Here is a 17,140-nt window from a genome sequence, read left to right as displayed (position 1 = left end):
TTTCGGCTGAAAGGCGCCCCCTGGGTCCTAAGCCTCCTATGCCACGCGAGATCACTAAGCCAAGAGAGGATCTCCGCCCAGAGAAGAGAGAGGCTGAGTTCAGGTTGTGCTTAGCAGAGGATCAGTTTGAGACCTACACTGACTGCATCCCCAGGGCTTTCATCTCTTCTGTTTCCATTTGTGTGAGTACAGAAAGAGTAACTCTGTCAGGAGGCATCATTGTGGGGAGGAAGGTTTGAAATTATAGTCCCAAAGGCAGAACAGCTTAGGACATGCTAATTACACAAACAGGAGGAACTCAAGACCACATAGGGGGCTCAAATAAGAGTATCCAGGTGGAAGGAACACTTTATATCCATTTCTGAAAAAGAAAAAGGGCCTTTGTGGTTTATACGTTTTTATGAACACTGGCTTTTTTTTTTTTTTTTAAACAGTATAACTTTGCCAGGATCAGATCAGTCACTTTACTTTGTTTATATTTGGGTTTTGGGGGTATCATATATAGTAGGAATACAGAAGGGGTCTCTTTAGTTGAAAACACATGTTATGCAAACATTGGGACATTTGCTCAGCTATATTTAATAGTCTACCCTTTCTACCAGCCCTGAATTCATATAGAGGAAGTAAAGTCAAATGTTTGCTTTTTTTCTCCACCCTGTGGAGAAATCCATTCGCAGTGATTTATATCCATCATTAAACCTCACCACATTCATATGACTTAGGCCTTTTGGAGTTAGGCAGAAGGGTCCTCTTCCTGTTTGGCTGACAGTTTGAGTTCCCAGGCAGCCTCAGTAAATGGAGAGACAGAACAGAGTGATTCTCCAACACTACCTTGTGACTCAGGCAAATCTCAAAATAGAAATAGGAAACTGTTTCGATCTGAGGGCTTGTATCTTTAGGCAGTAATTTAGGGAGAAGAAAAAAACTTCACTAAGTTTCAAAAGCTTTATCAAGGAAGAAAGCTAATGTCAATCCAACCAATCTGAAGTGAATTTGAATTTACTACAGTCAGATTTCAGACATGGAAAGGACAGAGATAAATTTAGTTTACTTTTACAGAAGTTTGCTGACTGTGTTTGATTCCTTCAGTCCATTTAATAAGACGTGTTGCTTTGTTTATGCGATCATGCTTCTGTCTCCCCACAAAAGCTTCTGATCCTCTGACTCCTGGACTTGACCTATGCTGGATATTACACAGAATCTGTAAATTTACTCACATATACATATACACAGATATGCCAAAATTTAGTAATTTAATAATTCTAATATAGTATTCAGGGGTCTTTTTAAAACACTTTTATTAATTTTACAATTTTTTTGAGAACTTACCACATACTAGATATAGTTCCAGATACTGAGAATGTATCTGTGAAGAAGGATGGCATCTTGAGGGATGCCTCGGTGGCTCAGTCCGTTAAGCATCTGCCTTCGGCTAAAGTCATGATCCCAGGGTCCTGGGATCGAGTCCGGCATCATGCTCCCTGCTCAGTGGGGAGTCTGCTTCTCCGTCTGTCTCTGCCTGCCACTCCCCTTGCTTGTGCGCGCTGCGCTCTCTCTCTGTGTCAAATAAATTTAAAAATCTTAAAAAAAAAAAATACTTGAAATCTCTGCCCTTATGAAGCTTATATTCTAGTTGGGAAAGATAAATGATAAATATGTAAAGTGTCAGGTGGTCTTAAGTGTTACGAAAAACAAAGTGAAATGGTCAGGGAGAGAGTAATGGGGTATACTTCATTTGTTAAAGAAAGCTTACATTATTTTCAGGGAATTAGGATATTTATACAGGCAGAAGGCTGAAGGGGAAGGGTTCTTTGCACAATTTTCCTTGAGGATCCTAAATACTCTTACACCACTGCAAGAGAAATATGATGTACATTTTGTTTCATTACATAAAATATATAGGCTTGAGAAAATGAGAATGCAGTTTTTAATTTCAGAGTAGCAGGGAGTTCTTTTGGATTGCTTCCTCAGCATCTAATCTATTGCCTTTGTATGCAGTGAGTGTTCAGTTATTATCTGATGAAATGCTCCTCAGACTCTGAAGGGCTACTTCTGCCAGATTATAATACTTTCCCCTCTGATTATAATAGAGACAGGCTATACATAGGCCAGCACTTGTACCATTTTCAGATTATTTACTGTGCCCATGTAGGGGTGCCAGTATTTCTTCCTCAGAATCCCAAACTTCGTTACCTGTTGCTATTATCTAAGTTTTCTATTCAGAAAACTGCTATCTTCTGTAACTTACCTTGATGTACAGGGAAACCATATTTTGTGCCATGTGTCTTATCAGGAACAGCACTACCTAGAAAAGATATAAGACAGGCTAGAGAAGATTTTTTTCAGCTTAGTCATCTCTGCTTTTTCTTGCCTGTAAGACATTTATCTGCATGATTTGATTTTTTCTAGAATGACAGGCTTGTTTCTCAGTCCTTCAAAGGCGTATTCTATTATAATAAGTTCAGTACCTTCCTTCCTCAAGGAAATTGGATTTAGTTCAGAGATGTGCCTTTCATCATCATTGATGATGTTTTGGTCTTTTTCTTATAATCTAGTTTTGAACTTTGCTTCATGTATTGGTGTAATATGGCCATATTTCATGGCCTACAGTTAACTCCAAATTCCATATTTCTTCTGGAAATATTACTACAATAGTAATATGATACAGCACTACTCATATACTCATTTTGGATTGTATATATCCCTGAAGACAATGTTGTGAAATATAATAACTCATATTTTACTAAATATTTCAGGGATGTTTGACTCTCAATTTTATATTAAATCATTACTGATCCAGAGAGACAAAGCCATACTGTTACCTCAGGAAATAACCTCCAGAACATTTCCCAAGAAAGATGGGCAGTTCATTTTGATAATAGGGAATGTTAGTGGAAGAGCTCTAATAAGGAAGCCATAAAGCTGTTAAAAGACTTAAGAATCTTTTTTGTCAGCAAAAGAGGTCTAACATGTTGGTAAAAATCTTTGGAGTAATATCTAATGAGTTGGCTCCAGCTATTCTCTCCATATAATGTGTTGTAGAAGTAGCTGCTGAGATTTTGCTGAAAGATATTTGGGTGTATAATTGCAAACTGAGCAGAGGATGACTTTATGAAGATTGTTAAGGAAATAATATTCCAATATCTAAACCCCAAGACCATTTTCTTTGAAAGTATGGCCTTCAATGAGTTAGGTTATTTGCATTTTTTTTTTAAGATTTTATTTATTTATTTGACAGAGACAGAGATAGCGAGAGCAGGAACACAAGCAGCGGGAGTGGGAGAGGGAGAAGCAGGCTTCCCCTCAAGGAGGGAGCCCAATGTGCACTCGATCCCAGGACCCTGGGATCATGACCTGAGCCGAAGGTAGACGCTTAACGACTGAGCCACCCAGGCGCCCGGTTATTTGCATTTTGATACACAGTTAAGTGTTTAGTAAATGTTTGAGATAAAAAGGGAAAAGCAGAGTACCACATAAAGACAAAGAGTCTAATAAGCCTACAGAGAATAGTAATTTTTTAAGGGTAAACAATAAAACAGCCAAGAGGGCTTGTGGATCATTGTTAAGGGTAAACAATAAAACAGCCAAGAGGTGACTTTCAGAAACAAGACATTCTACACTGAGGAACTGAGGATCCACAAAAGCAGAGAACTTGGGAATATCACATAACTGGTTTTGAGAAATAAGAGGAAGAATAAATTTCTGAATGAGAGTAGATTTTTACTTAGAGGCCAGTCTTAGAAAACATGGGTTTTCACATTGAGGAAAACACAGTCTTCAGTGTTGCAGGGATAACACTAGAGACTATATAAACTTAATTGGCTTGTAAGGCTAGGCTGTTGACATTTAAGGTAAATTAACCCAATAAGCTACAAGGATGCCTCTTTGGGAAAAGAATGTAATATTCTTCAATCTCAGTAAACCGGAGCTGAAGCTTTTAAAATTTATCAACACCCAGTATGAGCTTTAGTGCTGACATTTAAAGCAAGAGGAGCTGTATGCCAAATAATTAAGAGTGTAGGCTTTGGAAAGACCTGGGTTCCAGTCTTAGCACTACAGTATGGTCTTGGGTAAGTTACTTAGCATCTGTAATTCTCAGTTTCCTCAGCCTGTTCTCACTGTGGTTAAGAGTACAGGTACCAGTATCAGAACTCAAATCCCAGCTCTCATTTACTAGCTAATCATCTTAGGGAAGCTACTAAATTCTCTATGACTCAGTTTCCTCAAATGGAGGTTGAGAGAGATAAAAATAGTACCTACACCATTGGATTGTTGATGTTCACTCAGCCCTGAATAAATATTAACTGTATCAGTCTTTGTGTCAGCAACCTCTAACTTTGAAGTACTGAGTATATTTGCTATCTTCCAGGAACCTAGAATCTGGTTATAAAGATCAGGCTAACACATATGAAAATGAAAATATTATACGGCATTTATAAGTAGATGTTAAACAGTGTGATGCAGACAATAAAGGTTTATTGATTCAGTGATTATTAAACATCCACTGCATACCAGGCAGGCACTAAGCTGAGTTCTGAGGATACAACAGTGAACTCTGCAAGGTCCTTGTTCTCAAGAAGCTCATAATTTTGTGATAGAGCAGATAGTAGTAGGCAAAACAACAGTGAAATAAATGCCACAGTGGAGATTAGTACTGGGGGCCGTGGGAATGCACAGGGGGTGCTTATGGCCTAGTTTTAGGAGGTTAGAAAAGGCTTATCAGAAAAAGTAAAATCTGAATGGGGAAGGAGTTAGTGTTCTTGGCAGGTCAGACAATGTGCAGAAGTCTGGAAACGTAGGCTATCACTATGCTAGTGGGGCATTCAAGGTGGTGATTAAAATGAGGCCAAAAAACATGCAGCCAAAGAGGTATATACTTGCTGACCAGATTATGGAGGTTCCTGAGTGTAGACTTTATCCTGAAGGCAGTGAGGAATCAGTAAAAGTTTTAAGCAAGAGAGCGACATGTTTTAGCAAGATCACTCAGGCTGCAGGGTAGAGGATTAGAAGAAGCCAAGACAGAAAGATGGAAGACCAGCAAGGAGGCTGTTGGACTAATGTAGGTAAAAGAGAATAGTGGACCTGGACCCAGAATTAAGTCAGGCCACCTGGGTTTGAATCCTGCTCTGCTGCTTAATAGCTATGTGACATTATGCAAGTTACTTAACCATCCTAGGTCTCTTCCTAATCTGAAATTTGGAAATGATAATAAAATTTACCTTAGAGGTTTGCTGTGAGGATTAAAGCACTTAGAACACTCCTGCCCGGCACATAGTAAGTGCTCTACAAATATAGGTAATGAGGCTGAAGAGAGGCAAACTAGGAAGAAGAATAAGTAAGACTCCATGACCAAGGGATGTCAGGAGCAAGTAGGAGAAGCCAAGGAAATTGGTTTCTGGTTTGGAAGCTTAGAAGATGGTGGTGCCATTCACTGAGATAAGGAACAAGAGGAAAAGCAGGTTTGCGGGAAGCTGAGAAAAAGCAGTCAAAGATGGGTAGATTGCAATCAGGAGAGTGTGGTGTTAGAGAAGCTAAAGGAAGAGTGTTGTAGGAAGGAGGGAGTGGTCAACATTGTTAAATGCTAGTAGAGGGTCACTTAAGATAAGAGCTAAAAAGAATCAATTGCTTTTAGCAACAAGAAAGCCATTAGTGACTTTATCAGGAGGAATTTTGGTTGAGGGGGGTAGTTCGGGGGAGCTAAATGTATGGATTATGAAAGGAAAAGGAGATGATGAAGGGAGAATGTGAGAATGGACAACTGCCTAAAGAAGTTTAGCTGAGTAGGACTGGAAGTGGCTGGAGGGATTATGGGCAAGGCTGACATTGGACCCAATACACTGATTTGGCCTACTGGCAGGTAGATTTCTTAGTGGTTGTGCATCCATTCTATTTGATCCATAGCCATGCCAGGGAGGTTGAGAAGGGGAGCTGATTTGGGGATAAATAATGGATTTGGCCTCAATGGTTTTGAATTTGACATATGCATGTAGAAATGCCCAGCAAGCAATTTGATATGGGACTAATGGACAGAAAAATCAGAGTAAGACGCAGGTGAGTGGGGATGAACTAAGCAGGTACCAGAACAAAAGCAGGCTGGGAAGAATGCACAAAGGGAGCTCTGGATCTAGCCTTAGAATTCATGAGCATAATGAAAATGTGTGACCTCCATGAAGGCAGGTGCTTGTGGGTGGGAAATGGGTCTCAAAGCGGAAGTGAGAAGCCAAGCCTCATATCCTGACTTCATTGCTTATCAAGAGCATTTGCAATAAACAGAGTTGCTCAGAGATGGAGCCCAGGAGTTCTAAGCTGTCAGGGAGAGGGAGCAGGAAAGTCCTGAGTTTGGAGTTGGAGTGATCAACCTTGGCTGAATACTAGGCCTAGTCTAGGCAGTCATGTGGCATAGGCTCTATGGGTTAACTTTAGGAAGGCAACACTTTTGTCCTGATCTTTGCTCTGTCTTCAAAATGTAAAAAAAAAATTCATCTGGGTATTTCAGCTGTGCCAAGCCCTGGACTGTGGTGTTTGCCATGAATTACTTTTAATTTATCATTCAGGGTTGTAGTTAGCATTTGTATTTACATAAACAATATGTAAATAAGATGTTTATCTATTGAATATATGCTGGGTCTGGGAATAACAAGGTAGCTGGGAAAATACGTCTGTTCCACCTTTAGAATCCTGGTATTTCATTCTCCTGTTACTATTTATTCTCTCAGTCCCCAAACAGCTCTTGAGTATCTTCTGTGTCAGGCATTGCTTTTCCTTTTATTATCTATCTCAGTTCCCTCCTGGGTGTGTCTGTCATTTTGCACTGTCACATGAACTATTCTCTTCAAAACTTTCTTGACCTGTCTTTTCTCATGGTTGGCTCCATCCCATCTCCTCTTAAGAGAGATCCTTTAAAGGATTTGTATGTCAGGGAATACTAATATATGTTACGTATTCTTCACACTTTGTTACAGTGAAATGGAGAAAAGAAAAAAAGGAATCCCAAACAAGATCATAGAACGATTGTGGCTGGAAGGAAATGCAAGGACAGGAGAAATCACATCTTAGTACTTTGAGGCCCAGCCGTAAGAGATTGCTGCCCTAATTACCTCTGTGAAGCCCAGATAACAGAAATGAGCAGTATTATAGGCACGAGGGGGTGTCATAAGTGGACTCAGATTGGTCCCAGCATGGCAAGAGCCTGAGTTCAATAATAGAAGGTTAAGTACCAGCTTCAAACACTCAGTGTGTTCTCTGAGTTCCTAATGATATTTCTACCTGGAGCTTTCTTTTACATTTACCTTAATGGCTCAGTTGGAAGTCAGCCATCACTGCTAAGTGTCTTGAGTTTTATGCAGTATTGGCAGCAACTTCCTTATTATCCTGACATTAGAAATAGAAATGCTGCCCAGTTGCAGCCAGGCTGTTGATACCCAGGCAGTGGTGGAACATTTCCACTTTCTAGGATCTTGTCCTCTCCAACACTGAGTGGTCTAACCTTTTGTCACCTTCATAAGTCGTCAGATTTATGAGAAAGCCTCCCATTCCTAGAATAGCTCTGCCATCAGGCCAGTAACATGCTTTTTGCTCTGAGCTTCTGCTCTCTTGGATATAGTAGGGAAATCTGCTCCAATAAACATTAAATTAAATACCTCACATATTAAGAACTTCTGCTATTATTGTTAATGTTGTTGTTCTTGTTGTTACTGCCACCATGTAGGATCAGAAGCTAGAGCCTAGCTGAATCTCTGATTTTGCTCCTTTATGCTGGATAGTTTAAGCAAGTTCAAATTATCTGGAAATGGAGTTGAAAATACTTGATTTCCTCTCTTTTATAGCCATTATCAGCTCAAAGAGTCTTAAAAAGGTCAAAGTGTTATCACATTAGTATTTTTACTTATTAGAGATTTAACATCTCATCTCTGGATTCCTTTCTTTTTAAGATTCTATATATTTGAGTGGGCGGGGAAGCACAGAGGGAGAGGGAGAAGGAGAAGCAGACTCCCCCGCCCAGCGTGGGACTTGATCCCAGGACCTTGGGATCACAACCTGAGCTGAAGGCAGATGCCCAATGGCCTGAGCCACCCAGGTGTCCCTCCTCTCTGGATTCCTAAGAGACTATAGTCCTCACTTGCCAGTGAATTGGACGATCCAGTAATCTCTGCCTAGAATGATGTACATTTTATCCAGCCATCCAATATTTACCAAACAGTAGCTCAACACGGGACAGTAACAAAAGCATCGTAACTAACATTTATTGAACATTTAGTATGTGCCAGATACTGCTCTGTTTTTTATTAAGATTTTATTTATTTATTTGAGAGTGAGCAAGAGAGAGCACAAGTGGGGGGAGAGGCAGAGGGAGAGGGAGAAGCAGACTCCCCACTGAGCAGGGATCCCACTGTGGGCTCAATCACAGAACCCTGGCATCATTACCTGAGCTGAAGGCAGATGCGTAACCACCTGAGCCACGCAGATGCCCCATGAGTATTTTTATATATATACTATCTCATCTATTCTTCATAAAAACCGTATGTGCAGGCACAATTATAATCCTCATTTTGTAAATGAAGAAATGATCATAGGCTAAATAGTTTGCCTAAAGCAAAGGATAGTAAGTGGAAGAGCCAAGGACATGTACCCAGGCAGTCTGGTCCCAGAGCCTGTGCTAAAAACTGCCTCACCAGGGCGCCTGGGTGGCTCAGTGGGTTAAGCAACTGCCTTCAGCTCAGGTCATGATCCTGGAGTCCCGGGATCGAGTCCCGCATCGGGCTCCCTGCTCAGCAGGGAGTCTGCTTCTCCCTGTCCCGCTCCCCCCTCTTGTGCTCTCTCTCTCTCTCTCTCAAATAAATAAATAAAATCTTAAAAAAAAATAAAAAATAAAAACTGCCTCACTGTACTGACGGGGAGAACCCTTGATTTGCACAGAAGTCCAGTTCTGATCTCAGCCCCTCTACTCCATCACTTAAATTGAATGATCTTGGGGCACCTGGGTGGCTCAGTCTTTAGGCATCTGCCTTCGGCTCAGGTCATGGTCCCAGGGTTCTGGGATCGAGCCCCGCATCGGGCTCCCTGCACAGTGGGAAGCCTGCTTCTCCCTCCCCCACTCCCCCTGCTTATGTTCCCTCTCTCGCTGTGTCTCTCTCTGTCAAATAAATAAATAAAACCTTTTTAAATAAATTGAATGATCTTGGGAAAGATACTCAACCTTTCTGAACCTGTCTACTCATCTGTAAAATGGGGATGGTAATATATACTTTACAGGATGGTTGTGAAGATTAATGTTTATATACTCTGCACTTATTAGGCATTCAGTGTTGGTTTCTTCTCTTCCTATTCTGTTCTAAGCACTGCACTGGTGGTAGAAATGGAATAGGAAAGTTGCACCTCCTTAGGGTCCTTGTCTGAGGTGAAGAGGGAAGAGGGAGGAAAAGAGACCAACATGGCACTAAACCATTACAATAGAGTATAAGAAATGCCACCGTAGAGGAACATACAGAGAGAGGTACAGAGAAAGTACATTTTCTGAGCTGGGGTAGGGCAAAGTTGGAGGAGCTTCAAGGCACCAGTGACATTTGTGTTAGGTATTGAAAGACAAGATAGGATTGAATGAGGTAGACCGTGGGCATGAGTGTCCAGGCAGAAAGAGAAGCATGAGCACAGGTGCTGGAGAATGAAAGACCTTGGCGGTCTGTGTTCTGGTAATGTCTAGGGGTTTGGTATGCAGCTGTGGATCAGGGATGAGATGGGAAATGAGGATGACAAATGAGTTGCAAAGAGAGAGGGACCCAAGCCTTCAGATTTCAGTATGTCCCTGCATCATTAAGACCAAAGACACGTTTAAAACACATTTAGGGGCACCTGGGTGGCTCAGTCAGTTAAGTGTCTGCTTTCAGCTAAAGTCATGATCGTCGGGCTCCCTGCTCAGCGGGGAGTCTGCTTCTCCCTGTGCCTCTCCCTTAGCTCTTCCCCGCCCCAGCTCATTCTCACTCTCAAATAAATAAATAAAATCTCTTTTAAAAAATGTAATGAACTTAAGAAAATATAACAAAAAAACTTATGAATGCTCCACTTGTTAAAATTGAGCTATAATTCACATACTCTAAAATTCAATTTACAGCTACATTTGAGCAGTTTTTAGTATATTAACAAGGTCGTGCAACCCTCATCACCATCTTAATTCCAGAACATTTTCATCACTCCAAAAAGAAACCTACTATCTGTTAGCAATCACTCTCTATCCTCTCCTCTCCCCAGCCTTGATCTACTTTCTGTTTCTAGGGATTTGCCTATTCTGGACATTTCATATCAATGGAATCATACTACATTTGACCTTTTGTGTCTGGCTTCTTTTACTAGAAGTAATGTTTTTGAGATTCATTTGTGTTGCAACATGTATCAGTATTTCATTCCTTTTTATGGCTGAATAATATCCCTTGTATGGGTACACCACATTTTGTTTATCCATTCATCAGTTGGTGGTTTTTTCCACATTTGGCTATTATGAATAATGCTGCTATGAACATTCATGTACAGGTTCTTGTTCAATAGTTGTTTTAAGTTCTTTGGGGTATATACCCAGGAGTGGAATTGCTGGGTAATTCTGTGTTTAACTTTTTGAGGAACTGCCAGTCCACCGTGACTGCACCTTTATGTTCTCACCAGCAATGTGGGAGTGTTAAAATTTCTCCATATCCTTGCTAACACTTGTTATTCCCATTCACCGCCCCCCCTTATTTTATTATTGTCATCCTAGTGGGGTAAAATGGTATCTTATTGTGGTTTTGATGTGCGTTTTTTTTTTTTTTACTTTTTTGTTGTTTTTATTATGCACTACATTAATACACTGCATAACCTTCTAGAAGGGGTAGATGAGTATGACTGAGTTATTTTTCATCAATCAGGAAAATGCTTCCTTAATTGATATTCTCCCAACCCTTTGACAAGAGTAACAATTAACCCCAGAGACCCGCCTATCTCTTTGCATGAAACTCCACTGATAATGGATAATAGGCAACCCTTTTTTCCTTGCCGCTGTTACTGAACCTGTGGATGTGCGCTGTGGCTATGCCGGGGATGACCAAGCACACGGCCATGACGCCGATCCCGGGCAGGATCTCGAACCACATCGCAGCCCGGTTGCCAGAGCCAAACCCCTGCCTTCCCGGCCTGGTAAAGGTGCTGATTTGCGTTTTCCTAATAACTAATAACAAGATGTTGAGCATCTTTCCATGTCTTGCTGGCCATTTATCTTCTTTGAAGAAATGTTTATTACAGTCGTTTGCCTGTCTTTAAATTGGGTTGTTTGTCTTCTTTGCTTTTTTTTTTTAATGTTTTTTTTTAAAGATTTTATTTATTCATTTGAGAGAGAGAATGAGAGAGAGAGAGAGCACATGAGAGGGGGGAGGGTCAGAGGGAGAAGCAGACGCCCTGCTGAGCAGGGAGCCCGATGTGGGACTCAGTCCCGGGACTCCAGGATCATGACCTGAGCCGAAGGCAGTCGCTCAACCAACTGAGCCACCCAGGCGCCCTGTCTTCTTTGTTTTTGAGTTGTAAGAGTTCTTTATATATTCTGGATAGATTTTTATCAAATATATGAGATATTTTCTCCCAATCTATGGGTTATGCCTTCACTTAAAAAATTTTTTTATAAAGATTTATTTATTTATTTATTTATTTGAGAGAGAGGGAGAGAGAGAGTGTATGAGCAGGGGGAGAGGGAGAGGGAGAGAGAGAATCTCAAGCAGACTCCCCACTGAGTGAAGAGCTCAACACAGAACTCGATACTGGGACCCTGAGATCATGACCTGAGCCAAAATCAAGAATTGGATGCTCAACCAACTGAGCCACCCAGGCGCCCCTTTTAAGTTTTATTTATTTTTAAAAACAATTTTTTTTAAGATTATTTATTTATTTATTTATTTGACAGAGATACAGCGAGAGAGAGAACACAAGCAGGGGGAGTGGGAGAGGGAGAAGTAGGCTTCCCCCCGCCCCCAGCAGGGAGCCCGATGCGGGGCCCGATCCCAGGACCCTGGGATCATGACCTGAGCCGAAGGCAGACGCCTAACGACTGAGCCACCCAGGTGCCCCAAAAATCTATTTTTAAAAAAGATTTATTTATTTGAGAGAGAGAGAGAGAGAGCACAAACAGGGGGAAGGGCAGAGGGAGAGGGAGAAGCAGGCTCCCTGCTGAACAGGGAGCCCAATGCAGGCTTGATCCCAGGATCTTGGGGTCATGACCAAAGCCAAAAGCAGATGCCCAACCGACTGAGCCATCCAGGCACTCTGCCCCCCCTTTTTAAAAAAGATTTTATTTTTAAGTAATCTCTGTACCCAACATGGGACTCGAATTCATAACCCCAAGATCAAGAGTCCCAAGCTCTATCCATCAACTGAGACAGCCAGGCACCCCTGTTTTCACTTTCTTGATAGTCCTTTGACGCATAAAAGTTTTTAATTTTGATGAAATCTAGTTTTTTTTTCTTTGGTTGCTTGTCCTGTTGGTGTCATATTTTGCATATGTCTATCCAGCTGTCCCAGCACCATTTGTTGAAAGACTATCTTTTCCCCATTGAATGGTCTTGGTACCTTGTGGAAAATCAATTATTCATAGATGTATGGATTTATTTCTGGACTCTCAGTTCTATTCCATTGATATATATACTTATTATCCTTATGCTGGTACCATGTTGTTTTGATTACTGTAGCTTTGTGAATTCTCTACTTTTATTATTGCAAGCCTGCTCCTGAGTACATTTGTGTATTGTGAACAGTATTTTGTATTTTTCTTTTCACTTTTTGGGGAACACACACTTCTGTGTGGATCATTTGTATAATCAGTACCCTTGTCATTTAAAATAATTATGAAGTGTTTGTTTTATTTTGCCTTGCTCTGCTGTGCTATTTTTGTTAAGTTTTTATTTTACTTGTTTTCTGGGTTGCTTTTAACTTTTCTAGATCGCCTTGTTTGCACTGTTTCTTCTGGACCCAGACTCATTAGCTATCAAGCCTCCCCGCCTCGATGTCAGAGAATGCTGGCTGCTTTTTTAGGTCATCCTCATAGAAACACAGACTACTCCGATCTGCCTCAGCTCAGATCCAATACTTCCTGCCAGTTGTGAGTTGAGTTTCTGGGGTAGAAGGCCTCTAAGTAAACCTCTTTCTTGAACCACAGCTGTGCAGAGATCAAGAGTGGCTCCAACCTTACAATCTGCTGTATGCTTATTTGTGAATAACCATTCCTGAGATGTCACACTGATGAGATACATGGGAAAAAACTTGTCTTTTGGACTTTTCTTATGCTGCCAAAACAAGCATTTACAAGTGCTGTTTCCATATGTAATATGTCCCTGCCTTTAGAAAGGAGGAGCTTCCAGAGATTATGGGATTTGTTCAAGGTTGTCCAGTGACCTTACAGTGCTACTGGGAACAGAATTAATCCCCGACTCCCATTGATCCCCTTCTCATCATCATTACCACACACTCCTTCCTTATTGGGCAACAGAAGATAGAATTTACTTCTCAGTATTTTCCCCAAGGGAGGTTTTGAGTTTCTTCCCCGCTTTGGTAAATAACACAGGTAAGAAGCCTCAGTGAATAATTTGCATTCATTGTACCATTCTTTGAAGGATCAAGATCATGGGCTCTGGCAACAGATCTATGAGAGAAGTGGGGACAGGTGAGAAAATGTTCACAGCCTCAGTGTGTTCTGAACTCTTTAGGAATTTTGGATGAGCAGAGATGCTCAGTTTTCCCCCATAACAAATAGGATGTCTCCTGTGAAACTTGTCTGTAGTGGTTATTGATCAAATTGTTGGTATATATGAAATTTTCCTATGGGAATTTTCAAAGATATGCAAAAGTAGAGAGAATAATATAATGAATTAGCAGGTACCTGCCACCCGGCTATTGGAATCATCAACATGTGGCCAATCTTGTTTTATCTCTACTTCCATTTACTCCTTATCCCCACTGGATTATTTTGAAACAAAGTCGGTATATTGATCAAGTTTTCAGTTTCTACTTGTTCTTGAAGCTATTTCCCTTAGATAGTGGGATGTGTGCTCTCATTTAGATTGCTTTTAGCAGCTTTATTGGGCCTGACATTCTTTCTCTGGCAGTTTTTTGCATTGGTAGAATCATAGGTGTTTTCTGGCCTCAAACTCTGTTCTTTTGTCTCTCCCACTCCCAGAGTTCTGTGAACCTGTCATGCATGCACTTTGATCCAAGTGCCTAGACCTCACTTACCTATTCTCCCTCCTAGTTCACCAACTTTAATGTATGAGGTTAGGGACTTCAGCAGTCTTTGTCATTAATTACTCTATATGCAATGCCTAGTCTGGCATGTAGTAGGTGCTTAGTAAATAGTTGTTGATGACTGAATGGATGAATTCCCTTTGGCTTTCCACTCACCTGAACCTCACAACCAGCTGTTTTAACAGGGCACTTGGTTCTGTGTATCTTAAATGAGGAGAAAATTAGCTGAACCTCTTTAGAAATAGCTTTTATCCTTGACCCCTTTTGTCTAGCTGAAGAATCTGAATTTTCCTGGCTCCCCCTACTGGTCTCTCTGGGGTAGTTGCATACAGGTGCCGCTGGTGGCAAAGGGTTGGAGCCAGAGGCGGGTTCTGCCAAGGGAAAATAGAACATTGTTGTGGAGTGCCCTAGCCAGTCCAGGCAGGTCTGAGAAGGAAGAGAGCAGCTTGTTGAAAACAGTTCAGGGAAGTGCAGCTTTCTGTATAAGGGGCAGAGAAGGTAGCCCAATGCCAGCTAAGGTCAGAAGAGCAGGGTTGGAGGCTGCAGCACCTGAAGACCATGAGTATCATGACTGCGTGGACCCATAAATGAGCTGGTCGTTATGTGGGAATCAGCCTCTATATTGAGAATAGAGATGTGCTCCTTCTCCCCTTAAGACAAAGCACCCTGAGATCAGACATAGTCACCACGCAGGTTGAGTGGCTACCGAGTTTTATTTTGGCCTCCTGTGAAAGTTGAACCAAGTGGGGTGGTGAATGTAGACGGGAGCGTCCCTAGAGTTCATGGTCTTATGTGACCCCATCTCCCAACTCTTAAGACCAGTAACAACTCTGTGGAGCTCTGGGTGTATGCTCTGCTAGGTCCTCCTCCCTCCACTCTCCATAAATACAATAAATGCCCCATACCTACCCACTTCCTAGATCACATTTCTTGGTTATTTACATGTATTTGTCTTTACCACAATGCAACTTCCCAGAAAGTGGGCTGTGGCAGAATGCATCTTGCCAGACTCCAAACTACAGACATCAGGAAGAGCGTTAAAGATGGTCAGACACTAAGGGCAAATCCCCTCCTCTTCTCTCCAACCCCAAACCCCAAGTGCCAGGGCAATTACACTTAAAGTTGAACATGGAAATAGGCTTTTGTTACCCTTCCTTCCTAGAAGGAAGCATGTGATTTTCCCCAATACACAGGGAAGGGAACCCAATCCAGAAGAACCCAAGGGCATGAAAATTGCCACCAGACTTGGGCAGGTATATTTATGAAATGGTCATTATAAAGAAATGTTTGGAAAGAATTCACTTCTTTACTGGGTATTGGGGATGTAGCAGTGGGCAAAGTCCAGCATTTTAGTGGGAGAAGGTAGACCATAACCAGATAAATATGTAACATGTCAGGGGTGCTAACTGCTAAGAAAGGAGAAAAAGCAGGAAAGAAGGATAGGGCAAGAGTGTGTTGTTTTAAATTTGGTGATCAGGGAAAACAACTCTGTTGAGGTGAGGGAGCAAGTCCTGTGATCATCTGGAGAAAGAATATTCATGGCAAAGGAACTAGAGAGTGCAAAGGCCCTGAAGCAGGAGCATGCTTGGCTTGTGGGAGGAACAGTGAGAAGATGGTGTGGCTGGGGCTAAGTGACTGAAAGAGAGAGTGGTAAGAGCAAGGTCAGAGAGGAAACCAGTGGCCAGATCATATGGGGCCTTGTACACCTTGGCAGGGGATTTGGGGTTTGCTTTAAGTGAGATGGAAAACCACTGAAGGGTTTGAAAACAAAAATGATGTGAACCAACTTAGGTTTGACAAGGCTTACTCTGGCTGCAGTGTGGAGTCGATCACAGGGAAGCAAGGGTAGAGGAGGAAGACCAATTGGAGGATGGTTGCCAGAGAGAGGTGATGTGGCTTGGACGGGGTAGTAGCAGAAGTGGGAAGAAGCTATTGACTAGTAGGTTTGGTTTAAAAGTCAGCAGGGTCTGCTGAGGGATTGGATGTGGGTGGGGTGTGAGAGGAGGAGAGGGCCACAGCTACCTGCAAAGGTTTTGGCTTGCATCACTGGAAGAATGGAGTTGCTGTTTAACTGAGATGGAGAAGACTGGGAGAAGAGCTGGGTTGGGGGGGCGATATTCACCAGTTCTGTTTCTACCTATTAAGTGAAATATCTATTTGATCTCTAAGTGGAGGTATCCATTTCAAATAATAGTAGACATTCTTGAGGCACCTGGGTGGCTCAGTCGTTAAGCGTCTGCCTTCAGCTCAGGTCATGATCCCAGGGTCCTGGGATCAAGCCCCGTATCGGGCTCCCTGCTCAGCGGGAAGTCTGCTTCTCCCTCTCCCACTCCCCATGATTGTGTTCCCTCTCTTGCTGTGTCTCTTTGTCAAATAAATAAATAAAATCTTAAAAAAAAATCAAATAATAGTAGACATTCCAAATAATAGGCTCCTCAAAGTAATAATAATAGGGAATATTGTTTACATAGTGCTTTATAGTTGATAGTGCTCCCACATACATTATCTTGTTCTGTTTCCACATCACCCACATAAGGTAGTTTGTTTCCTATTTTACAGGTAAGGAAGCTGAGATTCAGAAAGTTCTGCACAAGAGAGCCAGTGTTTTGATGTTGCCACACAGAGGAAGATGGCAACCAGCAGCCATTTAGCCTTGAAGAGCAGCAACCAACCATCAGAGAGACCCTGGCTTTCCCTTAGTTGTCAGGTAGGAAGACCTGGGCCTCCCTAGCTCTGTCCCCAGCCCTCCCACAGAGAGGAACCAGCGGGGAAGTGGAGGACAGGCTGTGTTCCCCTACCCTCACCTCAAACCCCCGGAGCCATGGCCAGGTCTAGCTTCCCTGGGAAGGGGCAGAGCGGAGCTTTGAAGAGGAACTTGAGATGGACATTTCAA

At 41.9% G+C, this 17,140-nt stretch overlaps 1 long non-coding RNA gene and 1 pseudogene across 2 annotated transcripts in view; one reads left to right on the top strand and one right to left on the bottom strand.

Moving 5' to 3' along the window:
• Window positions 1-49: 49 nt before the first annotated feature.
• Window positions 50-17,140, top strand: part of LOC118524405 (uncharacterized) — a 34,609-nt gene continuing 17,518 nt past the window's right edge. The window contains exons 1-2 of one of the 2 annotated variants that reach the window (XR_013443458.1): window positions 86-182; window positions 16,807-16,954. This is a non-coding gene — a long non-coding RNA (uncharacterized LOC118524405). Of the gene's footprint in view, window positions 183-16,806; window positions 16,955-17,140 lie in introns of both variants that reach the window. The other variant, XR_013443459.1, reaches the window with a different exon arrangement.
• On the bottom strand, window positions 10,783-11,161 carry LOC118524404 (NADH dehydrogenase [ubiquinone] 1 alpha subcomplex subunit 1 pseudogene; annotated as a pseudogene).

Source organism: Halichoerus grypus, chromosome 13, assembly GCF_964656455.1.
Source record: "Halichoerus grypus chromosome 13, mHalGry1.hap1.1, whole genome shotgun sequence".
Classification (NCBI taxonomy): domain Eukaryota; kingdom Metazoa; phylum Chordata; class Mammalia; order Carnivora; family Phocidae; genus Halichoerus; species Halichoerus grypus.
The sequence above is the reverse complement of the archived record's forward strand: the minus strand, read 5'-3'. Positions and strand labels throughout refer to the sequence as shown.